Source organism: Carcharhinus amblyrhynchos, chromosome 8, assembly GCF_965287045.1.
Source record: "Carcharhinus amblyrhynchos chromosome 8, sCarAmb.v2.hapA, whole genome shotgun sequence".
NCBI lineage: Eukaryota > Metazoa > Chordata > Chondrichthyes > Carcharhiniformes > Carcharhinidae > Carcharhinus > Carcharhinus amblyrhynchos.
In genome coordinates this window covers 51,023,397-51,046,505 of record NC_137331.1, presented here as the reverse complement: position 1 = coordinate 51,046,505, position 23,109 = coordinate 51,023,397, and the positions used below count along the sequence as shown (strand labels likewise).

Here is a 23,109-nt window from a genome sequence, read left to right as displayed (position 1 = left end):
AATGTGAGGTGATGCGATTTGGAAGATCTACTGCAGAAAGGAAGTATACAGTAAATAGTAGCGCCCTTAGAAATATTAACATACAGAAGGATCTAGGTGTGCTGATCCACAGTTCCCTGAAGGTGGCAACTCGGATGGACAAGGTGGTCAAGAAGGTGTATGATATGCTGCTGGAGGAGTAGTGGAAGCAAATTCTATAGCAACGTTCAATAGTCAGCGGGATAGATATACGAATAGGCAGGAAATAGAGGGATATGGACCACGTAAAGGCAAGAAAATATTAGATTAGAGAAGCATCTGTGTTGGCACAGACTTGGTAGGCTGAAGGGCCTGTTCCTGTGCTGCACTATTCTTTGATTTGTATGGAAGCTTGTAATCTGATCTCGAGAATGGCTTTCACTGCCCTCTTAGAACCATAGAAAATTACAGCTCAGAAACAGGCCTTCTGGCCATTCTTGTCTGTGCCGAACCATTTTTTGCCTAGTCCCACTGACCTGCATTTGGACCATATCCGTCCACACCCCTCTCATCCATGAACCCGTCCACGTTTTTCTTAAATGTTAAAAGTGACCCCGCATTTACCACTTTATCCGGCAGCTCATTCCACACTCCCACCACTCTGTGTGAAGAAGCCCCCCCGCTAATATTCCCTTTAAACTTTTCTCCTTTCACCCTTAACCTGTGTCTTCTGGTTTTTTTTCTCGCCCTAGCCTCAGTGGAAAAAGCCTGCTTGCATTCACTCTATCGATACCCATCAAAATCTTACCTCTATCAAATTTCCCCTCATTCTTCTACGCTCCAGGGAATAAAGTCCTAACCTATTCATAATATAAAAAAGGATAGCAAGAGTTTTTATAAATATATAAAAAGGAAGAGGCTGGCTAGGGTGAACGTTGGTCCTTTAGAGGATGAGAAAGGGGACCTAGTGGTAGGAGATGGGGATATGGCTAAGGTATTGAATAACTTTTTTGCTTCTGTCTTCACGGAGGAGGACGTGAATAATTTGCCGGGTGTTAGCGATGGAAAGGTGGTAGGACTGGAGGGTCTTAATGACATTACTGTTACTAGAGAGGCGGTGCTCGACAGACTGGAGGGGCTGATTGTGGACAAGTCCCCAGGACCGGATGGAATGCATCCGAGGGTTCTGAAAGAAATGGCGGAGGTGATAGTGGATGCCTTGGTGGTTATTTTCCAAACGTCGCTGGATTCCGGGGAAGTGCCGGATGATTGGAAAACGGCTAATGTTACGCCGTTGTTTAAGAAGGGTGCCAGGCAAAAGGCGGGGAATTATAGGCCGGTTAGTTTAACGTCTGTGGTAGGTAAAATGTTAGAATCTGTCATTAAGGAGGAAATTGCGAGGCATCTTGAAGGGAATTGCTTGATAGAGCAGACGCAGCACGGTTTCATTAAAGGGAAGTCGTGTCTGACAAATTTACTGGAGTTCTATGAGGATGTGTCTAGGGCGGTGGATAGAGGAGAGCCGGTGGATGTGGTCTTTCTAGATTTTCAGAAGGCGTTTGACAAAGTACCTCACAAGAGGTTATTGCAGAAGGTCGAGGGACATGGAGTTGGGGGTAGGGTGTTAGCGTGGATAGAGGATTGGTTGTCAAATAGGAGGCAGAGAGTGGGGGTCAACGGGTGCTATTCGGATTGGCGGATGGTGACTAGTGGAGTGCCCCAGGGGTCGGTGCTGGGGCCTCAGCTTTTTACCATTTATATAGATGATCTGGAGGAGGGAACCGAGTGTAGGGTGTCGAAATTTGCGGATGACACCAAGATTGGGGGAACGGCAAATTGTGCGGAGGGTGTGGAGAGTCTGCAGAAGGACCTAGATAGGCTGGGCGAATGGGCCAGGAAATGGCAAATGGAATTTAATGTTGGCAAGTGTGAGGTGTTCCACTTTGGTAGGAAGAACTATTACTTGCGTGGCGAAAAACTGCAGCAGGCGACGGTGCAGAGGGACCTCGGGGTCCTTGTGCATGAGTCGCAAAAACCCAGCTTGCAGGTGCAGCAGGTGGTCAGGAAGGCGAATGGGATGCTGGCCTTCATAGCGAAGGGGATTGAATATAAAAGTAGGGAGGTCTTGCTGCGGCTGTATAGGGCATTGGTGAGGCCGCAGCTGGAGTACTGTGTGCAGTTTTGGGTGCCGCACCTGCGCAAAGATATTTTGGCCTTGGAGGGAGTGCAGAGGAGGTTTACTAGGCTGATACCGGAGTTGAGGGGGTTGAGCTATGAGGAGAGGCTGAATAAACTAGGCTTGTACTCGTTGGAGTTTAGAAGAATGAGGGGAGATCTCACTGAGACGTATAAGATGATGAATGGGATGGATAGGATAGTGGTGGAGAGACTCTTCCCACTCAAAAAAGACACTAGGACTAGGGGGCACAGCCTCAAGATAAAGGGGGGGTGTTTTAGAACGGAGTTGAGGAGGAACTTCTTCACTCAAAGGGTGGTGTATCTCTGGAATTCTCTACCCGTTGAAGTGGTGGAGGCTGCCTCGCTGAATATTTTCAAGAAGCGGGTTGATGGGTTTTTGATAAGAGAGGGGATTAAGGGTTATGGGGAGAGGGCCGGAAAGTGGAACTGAGCCACGACAGATCAGCCATGATCTTATTGAATGGCGGGGCAGGCTCGAAGGGCCAGATGGCCTACTCCTGCTCCTATTTCTTATGTTCTTATGTTCTTATGTTCTTATTAATCTCTCTTTGTAACTCAGCTTCTCAAGTCGCAGCAACATCCTTGTGAACCTTCTCTGCACTCTTTCAGCCTTATTTACATCCTTCCTATAACTAGGTGACCAAAACTGTACACAATACTCTAAATTCGGCCTCACCAATGCCTTATACAACCTTACCATAACACTCCAACTTCTATACTCGATACTCCGATTTATTAAGGTCAACGTATCAAAAGCACTCTTTACGATCCTGTCCACCTGTGACGTCACTTTTAGGGAATTCTGTACCTGTACTCCCAGATCCCTCTGTTCAACTGCACTCTTCAGAGTCCTACCATTTACCCTGTACACACACTTGTCTGCGTAAAATTCCATTTGCCATTTTCAGCCCATTTTTCTAGTTGGTCCAAATCCCTCTGCAAGCTATGAAAACCTTCTTCACTATCCACTACACCTCCAATCTTTGTATCATCAGCAAATTTGCTGATCCAATTTACCACATTATCATCTATAAAAAATGATCTGGATGATAAACAACAATGGACCCAACACTGATCCCTGTGGCACACAACTAGTCACAGGCCTCCATTCAAAGAAGCAATCCTCCACAACCATTCTCTGGCTTCTTCCTTTGAGCCAGTGTCTAATCCAGTTTACTATCTCCCCATGTATACCTAGCGACTGAACCTTCCTAACTAACCTCCCCTGAGGCACCTTGTCAAAGACCTTGCTGAAATCCAGGTAGACAACATCCACCTGCCTTCTCTTCATTCACTTTCCTGGTAACCTTCTTGAAAAACTCTAATAGGTCAAACATGACCTACCATGCACAAAGCCATGTTGACGCTCCCTAATAGGTCCCTGTCTATCCAAATATTTGTAGACCCTATCCGTTATCACACCTTCCAATAACTTGCCCACTACCGACGTCAAACTTACTGGCCTATAATTTCCCGGATTTCTTTTGGAACCTTTTTTAAACAACGGAGCAACATGAGCCATCCTCCAATCATCCAGCACCTCCCCCGTGAATACTGACATTTTAAATATGTCTGCCACAGCCCCTGCAAGTTCAACACTAGCCTCCCTCAAGGTCCGTGGCAATACCCTGTCCAGTCCTGGGAATTTATCCACTCTGATTTGCCTCAAGACAGCCAGCATCTCCTCCCCTTTAATCTGTAAAGGTTCCATGAACTCCCTACCTGTTTGCCCTACTTCCGTAGACTCCATGCCCGTTTCCTCAGTAAATACAGATGCAAAAAACCCATTTAGTATCTTCCCCCATCTCTTTTGGTTCCATACACAGTCTACCACTCTGGGCTTCAAGAGGACCAATTTTATCCCTCACTATCCTTTTGCTCCTTACATATCTATAGAAGCTTTTTGGATTTTCCTTCACTCTGTCTGTCTGCCAAAGGAACCTCATGTCCTCTTTTAGCCCTCCTGATTTCCCTCTTAAGTAGCTTCTTGCGCTTTTTATACTCCTCGAGCATCTGATTTGTTCCTTGTTGCCTGTACTTCTCTCTCCCTCTTTATCAGTGTTACAATCTCCCTCGTGAACCAAGGTTCCTTATTCCTATTTGCCTTTAATCCTGACAGGAACATACAAACACTGCACTCTCAAAATTTCTCCTTTTGAAAGCCTCCCACTTTCCATTTACATCCTTACCAGAGAACAGCCTATGCCAATCCACACTTCCCAGATCCCTTCTTACTTCATCAAATTTGGCCTTTTTCCAGTTCAGAACTTCAACCCGAGGACCAGATCTATCCTTATCCATGATCAGGTTGAAACTAATGGCATTATGATCACTGGATCCAAAGTGTTCCCTCACACTCACATCCATCACCTACCCTAACTCCTATCCCAATAGGAGATCCAATATTGCATCCTCTCTAGTTGGCACCTCTATATACTGATGTAGGAAATTCTCCTGAACACATTTTACAAACTCTACCATGTCTAAACCTTTAACAGTATGTGAGTCCCAATCTGTATGTAGAAAATTAAAATCCCCTGCTGTCACAACTTTGTGTTTCTTGCAGTTGTCAGCTATCTCTCTGCTGATTTGCTCCTCCAATTTTTGCTGACTATCGGGTGGTCTATAATCCAACCCCATTAATGTGGTCATGCCTTTCCTGTTTCTCAGCTCCACCCATAAGGCCTCTGTAGACAAGCTCCCTAATCTATCCTGCCTGAGTACCGCTGTAACATTTTCCCAGACCAACAATGCCACCCCCCCCACGTTTTAATCCTCTGCCTCTATCATGCCTGGAACATTGAGCTATCAGTCCTGCCCCTCCTGTAGCCAAGTTTCACTACTGGCTATAATGTCATATTTCCGCATGTCAATCCACGCCTTCAGCTCATCTGCCTTCCCCACAATAGTCCTGGCATTGAAATAGACACATCTCAAAAGATTATTTCCACCACACTCAATCCTTCCATTTGTGATTTTGCTTGAACTAACCTGTCTTTTTATCCCCACTCCACTCTCTGCGCTGGAACTTTGGGGGTTCCCATCCCCCTGCAAATCTAGTTTTAAATGCTCCTCAATAACACTAGCAAACCTCCCTGCAAGTATATTCGTTCCCTTGTAGTTTAGGTATAACCTGTCTCTATTGTAGAGGACCCAGTGATCCAAGAATCAGAAACCCTGCCCCCTATACCAGTTTCTCAGCCACATGTTCATCTACCCAAGCATCCTACTCTTATCCTCACTGGCACGTAGTACAGCTAGCAATCCTGAGATTAATACCCTCAGGGTCCTGCTTTTTAACTTCCTTCCAAGCTCTCTATACTCTCTCTTTAGGACCTCCTCACTCTTTCTACCTACGTTATTGGTACCGATATGTACCATGGCATCTGGCTGATCACCTTCCCACTTTAGAACGTGATCGGAGACATCCCTGACCTTGGTACCTGGGAGGCAACAAACCATGCGGGAGTCTCTGTCCCGTCCACAAAACCTCCTGTCTGTACCTCTGACCATTGAGTCCCCTATCACTACCGCTCTCCTCTTCTTCCTCCCACCCTTTTGCGCTGCAAAACCAGACTCAGTATCAGAGTTCTGGCTGTCGCAGCTTGTTCCAGGTAAAGCATCCCCCACAACAGTATCCAATTCAGTATACCTGTTGTGGAAGGGAATGGCCACAGGGGAACCCTGCTCTGCCTGTCCTTTCACATTTCCATTTCCTCTCCTTATAGTAACCCAATTTCCTGTGCTCTGCTGCTTAGGTGTAACTACCTCCCTAAAGCTACTGTCTATATACTTGTCATTTTCCCGAATTAGACGGAGGTCATCAAGCTCCTTCTCCAGTTCCCTAACACGATTTGCTAGCAGCTGTAGCTGGATGCATCTCTTGCAGGTGGTGTTGTCAGGGATACTGGAGGTCTCCCTGATCTCCCAAAACCTGCAAGAGGAGCATTCTAACATCTTGCCTGGCTTTTTTTTTGTTTTTTTTTACTCTGGGGAAAACCCAAGAATAAACTTTCCGAAAAGAAAAAAACCTACTCCCACCGAAGCCTGTTTTGAGCCAAAGCCCTTCAGCCTTCACTCTGCTCCCTCTCACTCTGCTGCTCGTTCTCAACGCTGCCTGCTGTATAGAATGGCCTGCTCTTTATACCTCCTGCTCACCACTGGCTGACGTCAGGTGCCTGCACAGCCTCGAGGAAAAAAAACAAAAAAAGCTTCAACCTCCCAGAATCCCCGTGGCTGACTTCCGCTTCCCTTAGTTTAAACCTTGAAAAGAAAAACTGCGAAAAAACGGAATAAATAAATAAATCACCAGTACTTTGCTTACCCTCAGCACTCCTGCTAAGAATCTCTCCCTCTATGTCCTGCTCCAGTCGAACAATGTCTATGGCAACATGTAACACAACCCTGTATCCAAGTAGAAGTGTTGATTAGCTATTCTTTACCTGGATTTTCTTTTGTCATACAATTAAATGGACAGTTTACAGCACAAGTAAAGTTTATAACTGGTTATCTACAACATCTTTCTGACACCCAGTCTACTGATTGTAAATTTGGGGATGGCAGCATTATCTCCCAGCATAAATACCTTACACCTGCTTACTAAAACAATCTAAGTTTACCTTTGATCTCTCACAATTAAACTACTCAAGTTTACTGTCAAGCAGACTGCAGGTCACATGACCCCATCATTTAAAGCTACAGTCCCAAGATATAATAATCTTTAGTCTCAATTGTAACACAGCTCAAAGCTTACTAAACTGCAGAGTGAACTTAGCCTATTCACATTCTTTGTTCTTTCTAATGTGTGGATCACTATTTGAGAATTCAGGAGACTACAAACTAGTTAGCATGGCACAAGTTTGCTAGGTGTTGGAATCTATTATCAAAAAGTCCAACCTAGAATATCCAGGTATGATCATACAAAGTCAACATGATTTTACAAAAGGGAAATTGTGTTTAACAAATTTTAGAGTTTTCAGAAGAAATAATATACTTGGATCCTCAAAACATTTGATAATGTGCCATACAAAAGATAAATAGACAAGATGAGGGCTCATGAAGTTGGGGGTAATGTATGATAGATAAAAGATTGGTTAGCAAAGAATAGAGATTCAAGTTGGCAGGTTGTAATTGGTAAACTGTTGCAAGATCAGCACTGTGGCCTAATCTATTTACAATCATATGACTTCAGTGATGAGACAAAGTGTAATGTATCTATGTTTACTGTTGATACGAAGGTGACAATGAAAACTGCAAATAAGACACAGGCTGCAAATAGATATGGACAGGTTAAGTAAGTAGGCACCAAGGAGACAGCTGGAGTATAACCTATGGAAGTGTGAGTTAATCACTTTATTCTTAAGAATAGAAAAGCAAAATTTTTTAAAAGGCATACAAGTTGTTAACGTTGATGTTCAGAGGGACTTGGGTCTACTTCTACCGAGGGAACGCAGCAGCCTAGTGTGCCGGTAGCTCCAGCAATTAGGTAGGCAAATTACATGTTTTTTGTCTGATTTATTATTGTCACATGTATTAGTGTACAGTGAAAAGTATTGATTCTTCTGCACTATACAGACAAAGCATACCGTACATGGAAGGAAAGGAGAGGGTGCAGAATGTAGTGTTACTGTCATAGCTAAGGTGTAGAGAAAGATCCGCTTGCATAAGGTCGGTCCATTGAAAAGTCTGATGGCTTCTGGGTCCTAAGGATCACCAAACCTGTAAGAAATTGAATTAAAGCATTCTTAGAGAGTTTATAAGAGTTAGAGTTTTAAATGCTTATATTTAGAGGGTATGCTGGGCACAGCTTACAAGAAGTCACCATGCTCTGGCACCATCTTAAATGATTGCCTTTATTGCAAATGGTTTGGAGTAGAAGTAGTAGCAAGTCTTCCTCCAGTTTGTACCAGATTTTGGTGAGACTATACCTAGAGTACTTGCATCTGAGGCAGTTCACCGTATTTGTTCTTGGGATGATGAGCAGCCAGCTATATTAGAACATAGAACAATACAGCGCAGTACAGGCCCTTTGGCCCTCGATGGTTCCACTGGTCGGCGCAACAATCTAATGAGCCTCTAACCTAAACTATTCCCATGTTATCCATATGCCTATCCACTGACCATTTGAACGCCCTTAAAGTTGGTGAGTCCACAACTGCTGCAGGCAGGGCATTCCACGACCTTACTACCCTCTGAGTAAAGAACCTACCTCTGACATCCGTCCTATAATTACCACCCCTTAATTTAAAGCTATGTCCCCTTGTGTTGGCCATCACCATCCGAGGTAAAAGGCTCTCACTGTCCACCCTATCCAATCCTTTGATCATCTTGTATGCCTCAATCAGGTCACCTCGTAACCTCCTTCTCTCCAATGAAAAAACCTCAAGTCCCTCAGCCTTTCCTCATAAGACCTTCCCACCGTACCAGGCAACATCCTGGTAAACCTCCTCTGCACCCTTCCCAATGCCTCCACATCTTATAATGCGGCAACCAGAACTGTACGCAATACTCCAAGTGCGGCCGCACCAGAGTTTTGTACAGTTGTAACATGACCTCACAGCTCCGAAATTCAATCCCTCTACCAATAAAAGCTAACGCACCGTACGCCTTCTCAACGACCTTATCAACCTGGGTGCCAACTTTCAGGGAGCTATGCACATGTACCCCGAGATCTCTCTGTTCGTCAACACTACTAAGAGTCCTTCCATTAGCCCTATATTCTGTACTCCTGTTATTCTTACCAAAGTGAATCACCTCACACTTTTCCGTATTAAACTCCATCTGCCACCTCTCGGCCCAGCTCTGCAGCTTATCTATGTCCCTCTGCAAACTGTAACATCCATCCTCACTGTCTACAACTCCTCTGACTTTGGTGTCATCAGCAAATTTACTAATCCATCCTTCTACACCCTCATCTAGGTAATTTATAAAAATGACAAACAGCAGTGGCCCCAAAACAGATACTTGAGGTACACCACTTGTAACTGAACTCCAGCTTGAATATTTCCCACCACCCTCTGTCTTCTATCAGCTAGCCAATTCCTGATCCAAACTGCTAAGTCATCCTCAATCCCATGCATCTGCATTTTCTGCAATAGCCTACCATGGGGAACCTTATCAAATGCTTTGCTAAAATCCATATATACCACGTCAACTGCCTTACCCTTATCCACCTTATATATATATATATATCGTACCTTATATATACACCCTTATATATTGGGTCTATATTCTCTGTAATGTAGAAGAATGAGAGGTGATCTTATTGAAATGTATGAGATTCTAAAGGGGCTTGACAGGGCAGACATTGATGAGTTATGTCCCCTGTTTAAGTAATTTAGAACATAGGACAGGCTCAGAGTAAGAGATGAAGTGAAATGTAATAATTTAAAGGATTGTGAATTTTTGGAATCCTCTGCTCTAGAGGGTTGTAGATGCTCCATCATTGAATATATTTAAGACTGAGATGGATGGAGTTTTGGCCTCTATGGGAATCCAGGGATATGGGGAATGGAGAGGAAAGTGGCATTGAAACTGAAGATCAGCCATTCTCTGCAGAATGCTCAACCTCTGACCTATTCTTGCAACCATGCATTTATGCAGCTCTTCAAGTTCAGTTCTGGTCAATGGCAAACACATAGGATGGTGGAGAATTTGGTGAAGGCAACACTGAATGTCATGGGGGAATGCTTGGGCTCTCTTTTTGGCAATGGTATGAATAATGCAACTTAATTAACTCGAGCCTGGATGTTGTTCAGGTCTTGTTGCGTGTGAATGGAGCTGAACTCTGCAATCATCAGTGAACAGCCTTCAAAGCTTATGATGGAGGGGAGGTACTTAATTAAACAGTCGAAGATAGTTGGACCTATAATGCAGCCTGAATAACTGCTACAGCAGTATACTTGGAGCTTTGATTGACCTCTAACAACCCTTACCGTTTGTGCTCTGTACGTAATACACATCTTCCCCCTAATCATCATTGGCCAGATTTACAAAGATTCCTCGGTGCCACGGTGGTTGAATGCTGCCTTCTCAGCAAGGACAGTCACTCTCAGCTCACCTCTGATCTTTTGTCATGTTTGGATCAAGACTGTAATGTCTTGGAGATGCACAGTCCTGACTGTACTCAAACTGAACTTTAGTAAGCAGATTATTGATTAGAAGCATTCTCCAAGGCAGCCTTCATGACACACGACAATGCAGAGTCGCTGAGTAGAAACCGAAAGCCAAGTTCCGCACACGAGGACGGCTTCAACCGGCATCTTGGGTTCATGTCACACTATCTGTAACCTGTAGCCTTGCCTGGGCTTGCAAAATCTCACTAACTGTCCTGGCTGGAGACAATACACATCTCTTAACCTGTGCTTAACTCTCCCTCCACTCACATTGTCTGTACCTTTTTAAGACTTGATTACCTGTAAAGACTGGCATTCCAACCATTATTTTTAATTTGAGTTTGTGTCTTTACATGCCCTGTTTGTAAACAGAACTCACTCACCTGATGAAGGGGCAGCACTCTGAAAGCAAGTGGCTTGTGCTACCAAATAAACCTGTTGGACTTTAATCTGGTGTTGTGAGACTTCTTACAGATATTTATTGCCATGGTTAAAAGGGCCCAAAGCCAAGGTATTGAAACTCTACCTTGTTTGATTTCTTTGTGCCCATTACCTAAGTCTGGAAATCTTGGGTGCAGGGTAGCAGAGTTTGGATTTGGCTTCCATAAAGTGTGCACGAGGACATTGACAGTTTAACAGTTAAAACTCTGCAGCTCACTGATGCTGTTGGTGTTTGTTTAGCTCGGGACCACCCCATCAGTTGTCTTACAAGTAGGAAGTATCAGAACTCCTTGTGACAGGTCTAAGTTGGCAAGACAGTTTAGGTCTGAACTCGTGTGCAGGCTAGACCAAGTAAGGGTGACAATTTTTCTCTCTGGAGAACACTTAGTGGCCAATTTGTTTATTGTTGTTAGCTGACACACGATTTATTAAATTCAATTTTGCACCATTCTGCGCTGGGATTTGAACTCCTGGATTTCTAATCTAGTAGCATAGCTATTACTCTACCATAATTGGAAAGCAGAGACAAAGAATGCTGCATGGTAAGCAACACAACTAAATGTGAAGTGTGAATGCCACAGTCTTGCTTATCACAATGTGGCTGCATATTGCGCACTGGTTTAAAGTGTAAAATTTCAACAGCTGCTGCTTGTCTCTCAACAGCCTGGGCATGGTAGGTACTGAGACATAGATATTAAAAGCAAATTACTGCAGATGCAGGAATCTGAAACAAAAATTGAAAAATCTCAGGTCTCTTGGCATCTGTGGAGAGAGAACAGAGCTAACATTTCGAGTCTGGATGACTCTTCATCACTGACACCTGCTGAGATACAGATGTCGGATTGTTTGAGGATTACAATTCTTTTTGAAGTTTAGTTTGTAATTCAAGCTTGAGACTCTATAATGAGATGCTTATTGATGTAAAATTGACATATTCCTGTTAAATAATCCTGTATTACAATCTGGGACAACAAATAGTTCCTAACTTGGATAATTTCTCTTAACATGGAATTTCTTGGAACTTCCTCATTTAAATTCTAAGGTCCAAGGTGTGTGTAATCACTGAGACGCTTACCTATTAAGATAATTATATCAGAAAAGTTAAAAACAAGTCCATATAAGGCAAAACTAATGAGCAGACATCTACAGTTGTACTCATGAGATGAAAACTCCTCTTTGAACTTATGAGCACAAATTATCTTATTATACAACACATTCTTTCTGCAGCTGGTTAATGCTCAGTCTAGGGAAATCATGTGACTCCAGGTCTGACTTTAATCCTGCAATCCTTCCTTTTTGGTGCACGTTAGTTCTACATTATAATTGGTATGTTAATCCTTTATTTCAATAGATTAATTTTATATTTCAGTAATACAAGATGCATCCTTATTCCTAGCCTTCATGTAGCACTTTGAGAACTTTGTGTCTTGAGTCTCTTTCCTTGACAGCAATGTGACAAGTATCTGCAGTGTATTGATAATTGCATTTTTTAAAAGCTTATTTATTAGTGTCACCTTATCACTGCAATGAAGTTACTGTCAAAATCTCCAAGTCATCCCACTTGGGTGCCTCTTTGGGTACACTAAGGGAGAATTTAGCATGTCCAGTGCACCTAATCAGCACATCTTTCAGGAGGAAACCGGAGCACCTTGAGGAAACCCACAGACATTGGGAGAATGTGCAGACACTGCACGGTGACCCAAGTCAGGAATCAAACCCAGACCCCTGGCACTGAGGTAGCAGTACTAACACTCTGGCTCTATTTGAGGCCACCATATATACATTTTGATTTGATTTATCATTGTCACATGCATTAGTATATAGTAAAAAATATTGTTTCTGGCATGCTATACAGACAAAGCATACTGTTCAGAGAGAAGGAAAGGAGAAAGTGCAGAAAGTATTTTCCTGTCATAGATGGAAGGTGGAGAAAAATCAATTTAATATAAGAGAGGTTCCATTTAAAAGTCTGATAGCAGCAGGGAAGAAGCTGTTCTTGAACTGGTTGGTTCATGACCTCATGTGTCTTTTTCCTGATGGAAGAAGATGGAAGAGAATCTGTCCAGGGTGTGTGGAGTCTGGCTGCTATTCCAAAGCAACGGGAAGTGTAGCCAGAGTCAATGGATGGGAGATTGGTTTGCGTGATGATCTGGCCTTTGTTCACAATCCTCTGTGGTTTTTTGAGTTCTTGGACAGAACAGGAGCCATAACAAGCTGTTTTCCATCCAGAAAGGATGCTTTCTATGGTGCATCTGCAAAAGTTAGAGTTGTAGTGGACATGCCAAATTTCCTTAGCCTCCTGAGAAAGTAGAGGCATTGGTGGGCTTTTTTAAACGATAATGTTGTCATGGAAGGACCAGGACAGATTGTTGATTTGGACACCTAGAAACTTCGACTTATCCCCATTGTGTAGACAGGGGCATGTCTTCACTATGCTTCCTAAAATCAATGACTATTTCCTTCATTTTACTGACTCCGAGTGAGAGATTATTGTTGTTGCACCAATTCACCAGATTCTCTATCTCTTTCCTATACTCCAGCTCATCGTTGTTTGAGACTTGAGACCTGACCCACTATGCTGGTGTCATCAGCAAACTTGTACCAGCAGAGGAAGTCTGCTAGCTAAAGATAATAAAAGATCCATGTTTACAGCTCCGCTTTGTTTCAGACACAGCAACAGTCCTGTGTAATGGTGATCATTGGCTGCTTGAAAATAGATGATCTTTTAGATGAAAGAGTATCTGTCAACGACTTGGGAAACACTCAACAAACTTCAGTATTGCCCCATTCTCTGCAAATGTTCTACAATAGTGACAAAGCGCAGAGTTCCTGGCACCTTTGAAACCACCATTTTCATTAATACACCAGAATGAATGATGTATTCTATATTACATCTCGACAATGTGACATAATTATCAGTTTCTACGTAGTAATAGATCCGCACATGATTGCAGTTACAGACTTGATTTCTACACATTCTAACAACAACCCTGAAATGCATGCAGGTTATTTCACTGGCATCTGAAAACTAAGAGGTGTTAAATGCAAGCTGCATGTAGACCCCTATGCATCAATAGTGATGAATACCATTTCATGCAAGGAAGCAGACAGAGAAAGAACTGTAGCACCTGGATATTATTGAGAGATGAGCCTACACTTTGGGTCTCACACAGACAAGCAGTCAAGAAACCCAAGAATGAGACTAGATTAGAAACTGCGTAAGTTGACAGTGACAATTTTTAAAAAAAGATTGTTCATGGGATGTGAGCCTCAGTAGCTGGGCCTGTAATTATTGCCTATCCCTAACCAAGTGTCTATTTAGAGAGCTGTGGATCTGGAGTCACATGAAGGCCAGAGCGGGTAAGGATGCCAGATTTCCTTCTTTAAAGGACATTACTGAACCAAATGGGTTTTTATAACAATGGTTTCATGGTTATCATCATTAGATTAATTCCAGGTTTTTATTGAGTTTGAATTTCAACATTTGCCGTGGTGGATTTGAACCCAGGTCTCCCAGATCATTACCCTGAGTCTCTGAATTGTTAGCTCAGTGACATTACCACTATGCCACTGTTTCTACACAATCCATAGCAAAAGTGTATGGTGCTAAACACTTTGCCAAACTTGACCTCAATGCAGGCTATCATTTAATCAGGAAAATTGGCATCACCTCAGATGGAGAAAGCTAGCACGAGGGGGCATAGCTTTAAATTAAGGGTGTTAGTTATAGGATGGATGTCAGAGGTAGGTTCTTTACCCAGAGGGTGGTGAGGGATTGGAATGCCCTGCCTGCTGCAGTTGTAAATGTGCCTAATTTGGGGGCGTTTAAGAGATCCGTGGATAGGTTTATGGATGGAAAGGAATTGGTTTAGGTTAGAGGGTCATTGCTTTTTAATTGGTCGGTGCAACATCGTGGGCCGAAGGGCCTGTTCTGCGCTGTAATGTTCTATGTTCTAAGGAGCGGTGCTCTGAAAGCTCTTGCTACCAGATTAACCTGTTGCATTTTAACCTAGTGTTGTGAGACGACTTACTGTGCCATGATGCAGAGTTGACAGTCCAATGCTGGCAACTCCGCATCATGGCTACCAGCGACACCGCAAACTGCCGACTCAAAAGTGGAAAGGATCTCCAGGCAGCTCGTGCTTATTGACACAGACATTAAGTTTCTGCAAAGATGCAAGAAAGCAGACAAGATACCGTAAGACTACAGATCACAAACCCATTCAGGTCAACATGTAACACAGACTATGCTGAGAGACTTCACCATCTCTCGTGCTCCTCAACCATCTCATACACCAGCTCTACTGCAGACGCCACAGCCTGGAAACCAAGATAGAGTCCATATTCTCAACTTGTGCTCAGGACGCAAACCAGCTGTGAAACACTGCCAAGCAGACGAGACAACAGAACTATGCCATCTGCATGCACACCAAGAACAGGAAAAAGGCACTCACCTGATGAAGGAGTGGCACTCCAAAAGCTCGTGCTATCAAATAAACCTGGTGTTGTGAGACTACCGAGGAAAATTGAGCTTCTTAGAGTACTCTCCACTAGCTTTTGCCGTTTTTGATACAAGACGTTGAGCTTTGAAGTTAGTTCAGCACTTGATTTAGTCTGTGCGTCAAGAATTTGAGGGCATGCTGAATGTCATTGATGACATTCTCATCTATGGTTATACTGAAAGCAAACTCGAGACATGCGTGCAACATCTTGGAGAATGTAACTGGATCTTGAACAAAGACAAGCTCTTAATGAAAGCAAAATTGAATCTGTTGGTCATGTGTTTAACAGTAAAAGAGTTTCACCTGATGTATGGAAAGTTGAAGGTGTGGCAAGTTCTGTAGAGGGAAGTGTGAAGTCTGCAAGGACTCATCATGTACTGCAGTCACTTCATTCCTGATCTCGGCATGTTATTTGTTCAATCCCAACCCGCCTGTCCCCACCCTCAACATGTTATGCTAAAAGAGACCACTAAGTGACAGTAGACTACACCACACAATCAAACAGGGTGTAGATTGAACAATAGTTGTCAGCAGTTTGCCCAAATCCAAATTTTAGCCTTCAGAAAGCCACTTAATTAGTTGTGACTGTAAGCCTGGCTCATGCAGGAAGAGGAGGCAGGCAACCCTCCAATCATTGCAATGGCAAGCAGATTGCTAACACTTGTAGTGCAGCATTATTCAAAGAGAAGTGTTCTCAATCACATATTATCTTCACTTTCATTTTTCCTTGTATGGAAGCAAGTTTGAAATGGATAATAGACCACTAATATGTTGTTAAACAATTCACATAGCAAACCACCCAATAGAATGTGGATACTCACTCTGCAACAGTATGAGTTCCGTACTTATATCAGCCATACAACCACAATCTAGTGGACAATCCTTTGCAACATCTGTTGTCAACAGTCAGTGCTGCTAGCTGTGAGGAAAAGGTTGCAGAATGACATCTTAACTATATTAGTCTAAATGCAGTTCCAAAGTTGCTAAAACAGTCAGACATCCAAGTGGCAATAACACAAGCATTAGATCTATGTATAACCATTATGGAACCATGTATCATTCCATTTTCAATCAGGAAGTATTGCAAACAAATTCAGTCGCACAATACAAGGTATTTGCAATGTCTCAAATGGGCCCACTTGAGCTGAGCTCAGCCATGCCTGCTGTAATGTTACACAGCAACTGTATTATCATTCTACAATCACTGAGAGAATATTTCGTAGATATAACACTTGAAAGCCACAAGGAAATTGTCAAAACTAAGCAATTCCTTAGAAAATATATGGTTCCAAGAATTGACTTCATAATAGAGTGCAAAATCAATCAGTGTTTGTCAATATCAAATCCTCAAGATCCCCTCAAGGTGTCTGAACAATCACCAGGACCAGGCAGGTTCAAGGTGGTGAGTCAGGAGTTGGAAGGTTAGGAAGAGTTTGAGGGTTGGGGGTGGGGAGTGTGATGGAAGGTTAGTGAAAGTCAGCACGGGTCAGTTGTATAGTTACCCAGGAGTTTGTTTTTTATTCTTTTATCTAATACTTCTTGAATAATTATCCAGGTGACTGAGTTCAAATCCTCTGAAATCTCTGACTCTACCTCAGAGCTTAGGAATCACCCATTGGAAGTTCAAACTTCCTGAGCAATTCCTGTAAGTCATTGCGTTGGGGCTTCCTAAGGGTCCCACAATATATTTTCTGAATTTGGAAGATTTGGTTTGGTGTTCCTGGTGAACTTGAACGTTTCAAGTTATGCTCAAGTTATTTACACCTTTGAAGACAAACCATTGAAATATGCTCTGCCTCTTATCAATTGAGAAGCAAAGGGGTATAGTGTATTGAAAATTGCAATGTGAATTTTGTCTCCTTGAGGCTACCATTCGCAAATGTACCAATAGAGAGAATCCACTTGGAAGAGATAATAAAGAATCCATATTTCACAGCTCATGCTGTTCTAATTTTAAATGTAGCTAGCTGAACATTTGACTGTTTCTATCCCAAGGACTTCACAGTATCTGCTTTCAATTTGATGGAAGAAGCTATTTGGAAGATCTTTAGTCCTGCTAGCCTCCTTGATATTTAAGATGTCCAAGTCCAAGTTGAAGAACGTCCAAGATGGTGTCAGATCAAGGCGTCTTCTTGCAAGCTGTGCCCAGCATATCTTCTAATTATATCTTTTATACTCTCATTCTATCCTTGTAAAACTTCATTCTAACCCTTTTAAACTCTCACAATGCTATGACTGTAACACTATATTCTGCATTCTCTCATTTCCTTCTTTGTGAACAGTATGTTTTGTCTGTATAGCGCATGAGAAACAATACTTTTCACTATCTTAATACATGTGACAATAATCAAATCAAAATCCGACGCTATGCTCGAAACTTTATCATTAACAATTTTCTAATATTGCCTTTGTTAAAGGAGTGTGTCTGCTCGGAGACAGACTCTCTTCAGTTATATTTACTGAAGGCTTATTATAGACTCAAGTCTTCCTTCCAGTATACAGTTATTTACTTGCCACGTATCCACCTTTTTATTTCATCTAGATTCTCATGTTTTCTGGAAGAAACCCTTGTTTGGATAGATAGCTCTGTAGACCATCCCTCCACCATAATATTGAGGAAGCCATTAAATAGTGTGGGTAATAGTAGGAATCCTTGGCTTATTGCTATTTTGAGAGAGAATGGTTCAAGAATCCTCTCATCTGCCCTGGCATTGATGTTGGAGCTTGAGTACGCATTGTAGAAAGACTAGAAGATTTGACCTTACAGTTCCATAACTACTACTAGTTTGAGGACCACAAGCTAATAGATTGAAAACCTTAACTATCAATGAATGCAATTCAGTGGAACTCCTGCTCCTGCTCCTTCTACAGTCTTATGTAAAATGACAACCTGTTCTTGTTATGACAATCCAAAGTAACAGTTTAACAACTCATTGATGTAAGTGAAATTCTTGGGATTTTTTCTGACTCAACTCACAAGGATCTGTTCTTTTGGAACATAAAGGTACTGTGTCTCAAATAAAGTTCTATTGATCAGCTGTAGAAGAATAGTTTCACAGTGAGTCAGTAATTCCTGGCATGATTTTCCAAAAGCATTGTACTTTCTCTCTTTATTCTCTTGCTTAAAGCAGCTTTTAGGAATTTGGATACCATGTGAACAATTTTAATTAAATGAAATTTTCACATAACTAGATAATTGGCTTAAGTCTGATTATTTGCCTATAGTGTACTAGTGTTACTCTGCTTAATAAACTTAGAACTGTCACATATAGGGGAAAAGTGGAATTTAGCTGCATTTGTGTTGAGGATTTTCTTTTACAAAGCATTCCCTTTTCTTTCTTTTCATATCTTGAACAGACTAAAGAATCAGATTAGACAAAAAAACTAACTTGTGGGCTTGTATGGATGCTATTTTAAAATTGTCTGCTGGAAGGAATACACAAGAGACTCAGAGTGATTATCCCTTTAGTTTTTCCTTCAGTGAAAAATATACCTGACTGTGTATTGGCATCTTTTTGTATTGGTTAGCTTCCTGTCCTTGCAGGTGCAAATTCAAGTTGGATTCCCCGTGCCATTGTATGCTGGAGCTTTATTGTACTACAATATTGTATTACCCAGTTAGTGAAATTGATATGCAAATTGTATGATTTGGAAGTTGGCTGTCTGCCACAAAGCAGTTGATTGTGAAATTGATTGAGTTATAAACACAATAGTGATGTATTTTATTTCTTGAATTGTTTTGCAAAGGCATACTAAACTAAACTAGTAAGTGGGTATTGTTCAATTGTTGTTTAAGCACATGGTCAGATTTTATAGTTTCTGCACTCAGCTGCCAGATGGTGGTGTTGTGGCTGTGCTGAGGCCTGGTGCTATATCCAGGATGAAGTTTTCAATCTGTCTGAGCAACTAGAGTTGTTGTGTTAAATTTCTATATAATTGATACATAATTTTGCACGTCAGGCAATAATTATTTGTTTTCCGGTTGGTGAAGCAAGTGGCCGTCATCTTCAAACGAGGCAGAATGGGATGGAAGAAAGGAATACAACACTAGAATTTATCAAATGACTGCATTGAATAGTTTCTGAAACAGCAGTGAAATGAAAATATTCCCTGAGATGCGTCATATTTGTGTTGGTAGTGGTTTAACACACAAATGAGGCAAGTGTTCTATTATGTATTTTGATTATTTGCAGTTCCAATTTGATTTCAAATTGACATTGAGCTATTCTAGCCTTCAAACTGAAGGAAATGTGTATATATAGTCAGTGGAGAGGGTTAAGGGCAAATTCATGTTTTTGTTAAACATTCGTTCTATGTTATTTGGTTTTAGATGAAGTTTAGAATTCTTCAGTCCTGTGTGAATGATCTTAGTGATCAGAATGAAGTTTTGGTTCAAGCTGTTGAAGACTTTGAGAGAGAAGCAAATGAAAAAAATACAAATCTGGATACTAAGCTCTGGAGAGCTGAGCAAATATTATATGTAAGATGCCATATATCCTTTGTTCTTTGTTTTCATTTTTTAGCACAGTTACAGACTTCAGTGGCGATTAACGAAACAGATTTTTTATTTCGCCAACATATAATTGTGAAGCCCAGAAACTGTCAAATTAAGTTATTTGAGGTGGATAGGAATGAGTAAACTAGGGGCATTCTTAGAAAATATATAGGCAGAGTTTGGGAAGTGTTTCCTCTCCTGGAGTGTTATTGCTCTCTGGAAACGGTTACAAAAACATGCAGCAGGTATGAATTTGCTGAAAAATTTGTTGGTCATTTGTATCCTGAAACTTAAGAGATTAGTTGAAATATTTATAAAAAAAACTTCACTGAAAAGGTCTTGTAAAATATGTTGATGAAATTGTGGGATCCTGTGTTTATAACTTGGGTCAAATAACAGATAAAGGCAATGCTAAATCTATAAATCATTAGTTAGGTTATAGATAAACTACTGTGCTCTACTAAGGGAGGACATCAAAGCCTGGAACATGGGCTACAACATCTGATTAAGCTGTATTGCCACTCCACTCATAGGTACTTGCCTAGAAAACCAGGTTATCCTATCTTGCCCAACTTTCCAACTCAGGGCTAGTGAGATCTGTGCATTTTGCTACTTGGGTCCATGGTTGCAGGCAGCTCAGTCTCAGATGTGAGAAATATCCTCCCTGTTGTGACATTAGCTGCTATAAATCTGTTAATTTTAAAATTCCAGCCAGATTTAAAGCCAAGGAGAAGATAACTGGGTAGGATTACTTTTGGGTCTGTATGGGAGTAGGTGGGGTGGGGGGGGTGGCTGCAAGGGATGCCAGCAGTTGAGTTGGTGGGTGGGGGTGGGGGGGGTGTGTGAGGGATGCCAGCAGTTGAGTGGAGAGGGAGCAGTCAGAGGTTGCAGGGAAGGAGGTTCCAATGGGGTGTGGATGGGTAATCCCATGGTGCGGATTAGGAGGAGTCCCATGGCGGGCCTATGTGGGTCTGTACAATAGTTGCCTAGAAGTGGGTTTTAATTCTTCTAACTTTTTCTAGGTAACTATTGGTCTAATCCAATTGGAACCATCTGAAGTTTGCAAATTAAATCCCGTTTTTAGGTGGTTCCTAGTGCAGGCAAATTGCTCATCAGAAGTTTGTATCTCTAGGGCAATTGCCATAGAGTCATTGAGGTTTACAGCATGGAAACAAACTTGTCCATGCTGCCCTTTTTTTTTAAAAACCCTGAAGATAATCCCAATTGCCTGCATTTGGCTCATATTCCTCTATACCCATCTTACCCATGTAATTGTCTAAATGCTTTTTAAAAGACAAAATTGTACCCGCCTCTACTACTAAATCTGGCAGCTTGTTCCAGACATTCAATGTCCTCTGTGTGAAACAATTGCCTCTCTGGACACTTTTGTATTTCTCCCCTATCACCTTAAACCTACACCCACTAGTTTTAGATCTCCTACCTTTGGAGAAAGTTATTGACTATCTAGCTGATCTGTGCCCCTGATAATTTTATAGACCTCTGTAAGATCACCCCTCAGTCTTCTACGGTCCAGAGAAACTGATCCCAACCTGTCCTTATAAATCAAGTCCCAGTAGCATCCTAATAGACCTTTTCTGCACTCTTTCTATTTTAATAATATCCTTTCTATAATAGGGTGACCAGAACTGTACACAGTTTTCCAAATGTGGTTTTACCCAATGTCTTGTACAACTTCAACAAGACATCCTAACTCCTGTTTTCAATGTTCTGGCCCATGAAACTAAGCATGCTTGAATGCCTTTTTCACCACTCTGTTCACCTGTGACTCCACTTTCAAGGAGCTATGAACATGTTCTCTAAGCTCTCTTTGTTCTATAACTCTCCCCAATGCCCTACCATTAACTGAGTAAGTCCTGCCCTGATTCAGTCTACCAAAATGCATCATCTCGCGTTTATCTAAATTAAACTCCATCTGCCATCTCCGTCAGCCCACTGGCCCAGTTGATCAAGATCCTGTTGCAATCGGAGATAACTTTCCTCACTGTCCGTTATGCCACCAATCTTGATGTCATCTGCAAACATATTAACCATGCCTCCTATATTCTCATCCAAATCATTGATATAAATGACAAATAACAGTGGACCCAGTACTGATTGCTGAGGTACACAGCCACTCACAGGTCTCCAGTTTGAAAAACAACCCTCTACAACCATCCTCTGGCTTCTGTCAAGAAGCCAATTTTGTATCCATTTAGATACCTCACTCTGGATCCTGTGAGATTTAATCTTGTGCAACAACCTACTGTGCAGTACCTTGTCGAACGCCTTGTTGAAGTCCATTTAGACAACATCAACAGCACTGCCCTTATCTACCTTCTTGGTTACTCCTTCAAAAATCTCAATCAAATTTGTGAGACATGATTTTCCACTCACAAAGCCATGCAGTCCCTAATCAGTTCTTTGGTCTCTAAATGCCTGTAGATCCTGTCTCTCAAGATACTTTCCAACAACTTACCCACCACAGATGTGAGGCTTACTGGCCTATAGTTCTCAGGCTTTTCCCTGCAGTCCTTTGTTTAAAAAGGCACAATATTTGCTACCCTCTAATCTTCAGGCACCTCACCCGTGACTATCGATGACTCTGATATCTCTGCTAGGAGAACTTCCATTTCCTCCCTGGTCTCCCACAATGTCCTGGAATACGTTTCATCACGTCCTGGGGATTTATCTATCTTCCAGCACCTCTTTCTCTATAATATGTACATTCCTCAAGGCATTACTATTTATTTCCCCAAGTTCCCTAGCATTCATGCTTTTCTCAACAGTAGATACTGATGAGAAATATTCATTTAGGATCTCAATTATTTCTTCTGGATCCTTAAGAGGCCCTACTGTCTCCCTTGTAACTCTTTTGCCCTTTATATATTTGTGAAGCTCTTTCAATTCTCCTTTGCCTTATCTGCCAAAACAATTTCATGTCCCCTTTTCGCCCTCCTGATTTCTCTCCTAACTCTACTCCAACACCCCCATTATCTTCAAGGGATTCACTTGATCTCAGCTGCCTATGCGTGTCATGAGCCTCCTTCTTCTTGACCAGGGCCTCGATATCCTGAGTCATCCAGGGTTCCCTACTTCTGCCAGCCTTGTCCTTCAAGATAAGAGGAATGTGCTTACCCTGAACCCTGAGTAACAAACTTTTGAAAGCCTCCCACTTACCATATCCTTTTGCCTTCCCTCAGACTCCCCCAATTAACTTCTGAAAATTCCTGCCTGATACCATCAAAATTGGCCTTGCCCCAATTTAGAATTTTAACTTTTGGGCCAGACCATTCTCCATAGCTGTTTTAAAACTAATAGAATTATGGTCACTGGTCCCAAAGTGATCCTTTACTAACACTTTTGTCACCTGTTCTTCCTTATTTCCCAAGAGGAAGTCAAG

At 42.0% G+C, this 23,109-nt stretch overlaps 1 protein-coding gene across 1 annotated transcript in view; it reads left to right on the top strand.

Annotated features, from left to right (window-relative positions):
* LOC145346372 (uncharacterized) overlaps positions 1-23,109 on the top strand; it is a 230,163-nt gene that overhangs the window by 14,168 nt on the left and 192,886 nt on the right. The window lies entirely within an intron of this gene.